General features: G+C 34.9%; 1 pseudogene; it reads left to right on the top strand.

The window, feature by feature from the left end:
- Positions 1–5,013: 5,013 nt before the first annotated feature.
- LOC145249861 (U2 spliceosomal RNA) lies at positions 5,014–5,140 on the top strand (annotated as a pseudogene).
- The last annotated feature ends 527 nt before the right edge of the window (positions 5,141–5,667 follow it).

Genomic DNA, 5,667 nt, shown 5'->3' with positions numbered 1-5,667 from the left:
AAAGTATAGATTTATGCGTAAACTTTAAGTATTTACTTCAAAAGTGCTCAATACGTAGGTAGAGCTAGTTAGTAATTTATAAAATATATATGGCGATTAAGCTACACTGAATATTCTGCGTTTCATCCAACTATAGGATTCGTCAGGCTTTACCGTATAACGTTATCATATATATATATATATATATATATATATATATATATATATATATATATATATATATATACCGTACAGTATAATCACATTGGCACACTGGTTCACGTCAGATCGCCGAAGTTAAGCAACGTTGGGCTACTTTAATAAATGCTCCCTTACTCTTAATCGTTTATTAGAATAACAGTTTAAACCTTACAGCTTACCATACATATTACGATTGCATACATTTAGTTTGAGGAATAGCAGATCGTCACAAAAAACGAACACCTCAGCTTGCACTAACATGGCTGCCTTCGCATACAAATAGCATGAAAACAAACTGTGTTTTTCCGTATCGCCATATTAAATTGGCTTCCTTTATATCGATTTCACAATACTTTTAGAAAAATTAACAAAATAACCCTTGTTCATACGCGTACACTTTGCGAAGATTCTATTCGTACGCTTCTAAACACAAGCATACCTACTGTACGGCGAAGTCCTGGATATGACCTTAAACTCTATCCGATGGTGAGGCCCAGCTTGCGGGCTTTGAGGGAGTGTGGAGCCACTCTTTAATTGCCATTGCTCCCAGGTCCACTCTGACCCGGAGTGGTAGTACCTGTTAGGGTCCCAAGTATGGGTTAAATAGAAACCGACTCGAAAAAAAAATACTCTATTTAAAAATTGTTCTTCAAAATCACTGGGTTCTGCATTGAATAATCTGAAAAGGGTTGATATGTCGTAAAACAAAAACAAACAAACAAACAATACTATACGGTGAATAGTACGGTAGCCCGAAGAATCCAAATGCTATACCGGTTCTTTTCGATTCCATAAGACTATACGATGAATTTAGGTGCATACAGACAACCTTGCAAATACATCAAAACCCGCATAGAGTTTACAAATCACATTTTTGTGTTATTTCTGTTTATTACGTGTTACACACTATGTTTGCACAAATGACGGAACGTGTTGCTTTCTTACCTTTATAGGATATTCAACTTTAATTAATTTTTAGTGATATTTTATTTATTAACTTTTAGAAAACATTAAGACTAAAAGGCTACGAATACCTTAACTAAAACATATAGATAGAATAGAAATTTATCTTGCCTTTGGTAACATTTATATGTTATATAGTTTTTTTTTGTCTTTTTCACTTCTTTGTTTGGCCAATTCTGTTTCGTTGATTGTTAGGGGAAAGTCAAATTGTTCGGCTACATCACCCATCCTATGTTGATAATAACTAATGAAATCATATCGTTATGTACGTAATCAATAAAGGAAGGATTTTTTATTTGAAACATAATAAAAATGTGTTTTCTTTTGGTTGCTTACCGAGTATAATGTCAGTGATCCTATTTAATTTTCTATACGAAATAATCAACCACGATTTATTATTTTTTATACTTTCTTTTTGAGCATATTTTAAAACCTGTTGAAAGACACTAGCCAACAAACAGTAAGTTTGACTTTCTCTTTTTTGGGGGGTAGGGGGTTCATACACCTTTTGTAAGAAGTATCATGTTCAGTTAATTTTTAACAGTAGTTGTGTTCAGTACATAGTAATATAAAAGTACAAAATACACGGATAGAAATGTATCTTGCCTTTGGTAACATTTATTTCCTGGGTGGAGGATTCTCAAACTTTACTTCTCTTTGTGCGGTTTACGATTTTCAAATTAACTTAATTTTTATCAGTGGTTGTGTTCATGAAATTGTTAGGTGAAAGTACAGAATAGTTAATTATACGCCCATCCTCCCCACGTGTTAATAGTTTTTTTTTTGTTTTTTTTTTAGTAATAACGTTATCAATTTAGCATGATACTTGCTTCCCCACAGAATCAAAATTTGACACAGAGTCGATTCTTAATATGGAAAACATCCAACTGCTCCAAAATGCGAGCACCTTGGATTGAAACAAAAATTTTTTTTTTTTAATTTGATTTAGCATAGAAGGATTTTTGCAGCATTGATCTAAGACACACTAAGCGTAGCATCCGTACAGATACTACCCTTTTGTCCTAGAATAAGAAAAGAATGCTCCTGATGACTATCACATTTTTACACGTACAATATCCTTCACGGAAAACAAAAATACATTAATTTCAGCATTTTACAATACTGCTTCGTTAACATTTCAGTTTTCCACTGCGTATGTGTGTTAGACGATTCTGAAAATTGTTTTTTGTGCGTGATGCCCCCCCCTCTCGTATTTCTTTTAATGAAATCTGAAGAAATGTATTACACTCCCTCGGAATTTTAACATTATATATATATATATATATATATATATATATATATATATATATATATATATATGCTAATGTTATATTTAATTTTCTGTTAATAAACAATGCCTATAAACAGTTTCATAAAATGCACACAAAATCATGACATCACCGATTCTATGGAAAGTATTGAAATTCTGTATTGATCACTTAATACAAAAGAATACAATACCATTAATTTTACAAGATTCAAATAGAAATTAGCATGGATATAAGGTTCATAAATAATATTTTCGGATGTAAACACAAATAAATTCGTTTTAAGCATATATTCTTTAAAAAGAATTACTTAATTACTTTTAGTTATAATTTAAAAAATATATTCCGGGCAACGTCAGGAAACGGGGTGTGCTAGTGTTAAATAAAACTTTTTCTTTGCGTTTTTTTGTGTTTTGGAAACGTTCATTATGTTAAATAAAATTGTTTCTTTTCGATTTCCGTTTCCTATTTAGTGGAAGTTTTGAACGTAATTCCCGTTTAATTTTAAAACTATACACAAAAACTACTTTGAAAATCTGAAAAGTTTATATGAAATAGAGTATTTACTTTCAAATTTTTTAAAAAATATATATATGGCAATAAAATATAGTTTTAATTTTAAATTATAACTGGCTACTATTTTGGATCCTATCTAACAGTGAACTGTGGGGAGTTGAACAGCGAGATGTCTGCTCACATTACATTTAAAGTTCTGCATCTCAGTACAATCAGTTAAGCCGGAAACAGGCAGGGAATTCCAAAGTATATCAGTCCAAAAAAAGAAACTATAAAGTAAAATGATTCCGACATCTAGGAACTTAAACAGAGAAGAGGTGGAATTTTGCTGCTTGTTGGGTTTTCGTACAAATGTCATATTATGTGCTTGTGTGTATGTGTGTATATACTTACTTGTGTGTGTATTTGTGTGAATCAATGTATTTATTATTGGGCGTATGCTTGTTTGCGTATGTGTGTCTGTATGCGTGTGTGCATACGTCCTTGTGTTTGCTTCTATTTCTCCGTGTTTGCAAGTCTATTAATAGTCGCGCGTCCTTTTGCATCTATTGTCCGCAAACGCCAATTTCAATGCGCCCTGCGAATGGGCGGATAGGAGATAGAGGATAGGGGACAAATGACACCCCCTGTCCCCAAGAAGCTTTTTTGTTGTCTTTTGGTAAATGTCAGATGACGTAAGCAAAAGATCAGCCAGTGCGACTGACTCCCAGCCGGGTCTTTGAAGAAAAACCCCTTTGTAGTTTTACTGACACTCCATAGGTAAACTGGTGGTCGTGTGAGTGCGCTCATGACGTCGGGGTGAAGTGGTTTGCTCGTACAACGAAGCAGGTGACTCTCCACCTCCGTCTCCAGATCCTCACCCTGCCATTAAATTTACAATAATTGTTCCTCGTCTTCGTCGTTCTGATTGGCATTTTGTCAGACAGGTTGTTCCATCCTTTTAATGTCATTAACACTTTGAAGAATAATCTTTTGGATATAACTCGACACTCGTATACGTCCGATGGGCGGGGGGGGGCATAAGGGGGGATGGCTGATGGACGTCATGGATATCTTCACAGACTACGAGATGCTGATTTGGGTTCAAATATTATTAAATTTACGGTAATTATGCAGTGAATAGTCTGCTTTTTCATGAATATTGCGCCTGCATATTCCGGCAACTTACGTAAACCGCCGGAAGTTTCCAAGCGCCGATTAAATTTAAAAAATGTTAGAAAAAAAGAAAACATGATGATAGAAAGAATAATTTCAATGAAGAAAAAAAATCAGCTTATATGAATAATTTTTTGTAAGATAATGTTTGTTAGTTTTAAGAGATTCTTCCTTCAAACTCCTTGACTTAACATTCACATGAAATATGAACTGTGCTTTTGTGCTTGGCCTTTTTGGTTAAGATCAAAGGTCTGTTGTTAATAGATGCTGTTCTTAGCTTTTTAAGCTTTTCTTGGCTTTTTCGCTAATATCAAAGTGTAATATTTGTTCCGGCAGATACTGCAAGCAAAGGCCATATGTGGGGGTAATCCCACATATCAGACCTTGCTCAATGTATGGGCAACCCTTCATACCAATTGTCACTATCCAGCTCCCATACTCCCCAGGGAGTTGGTCCCCATTTCCCCTTCACTCCTCACATTAAAAATTGACATTTTGCCTAATTTGCTCGGTGGGGGAGCAAATAAATACCGACCCCACATATCAGACCTTGCTCAATGTAGGGGCAACCCTTCATACCAATTGCCACTATCCAGTTCCCCTACTCCCCGGAGAGTTGGTCCCCATTTCCCCTTCACTCCTCACATTAAAAATCGGCCTTGTGCTTAATTTGCTCGATGGGGGAGCAAATAAATACCGCATTTCTTGGCCTTTTAGCCAAGATCAAAGTGTAGTATCTGTTCCAGTAGATGCTGCAAGCAAAGACCATATGTGGGGGAAATCCCACGTATAAGACCTTGGTCAATGTAGAGGCAACCCTTCATACCAATTGTCACTATCCAGCTCCCCTACTCCCCGGGGCTGGTCCCCATTTCCCCTTCACTCCTCACATAAATTGTGCCTAATTTGCTCGGTGGGGGAGCAAATAAATACCCTTTTCTTGGCCTTTTGGCCAAGATCAAAATGTAGTATCTGTTCTTACTTCATGCTGTACTTATTGTGATATAAAGTGGGGGATCACTTTTCTGTATTTATTTAATGTAAAATGATCACCCACTTTACAACCAGTCAGTCTCAAAGCCATTCAAGTCATTCTCCAGATCATTCAAGTTGTTTTTGAAGGATTCCAGTTATTTTTGAAGCATTCAACTCATTCTTAAGGTCATTCAATTCATCCTTAAGTTCATTAAAGTCATTCTAAGTCATTTACTTTTTATTTATTTAAGTCATTTCAGCCCACTTTTCCGTCATTTTAGTTTATCTTTAAGAATTTCATGTCAATCCTACATTCACGTATTCATTCATTACACGAGAGCACACGACTAATGGCTATCGGCCTTGTTCTTTTTTGCTCAACATACACCTCCAAACGTGTGTGTGTGTGTGTGTGTGTGTGCGTATGTGTGTATATATTTATGTGTATGTATACATGTGTGTATATATGCGTGTATATATATATTTGTGTATATATATATGTATATATATATGTATATATATAAATATGTATATATGTAAGCATTGTAAGTTATAAAAATATATCTAGCGATTAAGCTACACAGAATATTCCGCGTTTAATTCTCGTGAG

This window comes from Euprymna scolopes, chromosome 28 (genome assembly GCF_053919585.1).
Source record: "Euprymna scolopes isolate OS-2025 chromosome 28, ASM5391958v1, whole genome shotgun sequence".
Classification (NCBI taxonomy): domain Eukaryota; kingdom Metazoa; phylum Mollusca; class Cephalopoda; order Sepiida; family Sepiolidae; genus Euprymna; species Euprymna scolopes.
Note: the sequence above shows the minus strand (reverse complement) of the source record. Positions and strands in the feature narration are given on the sequence as shown.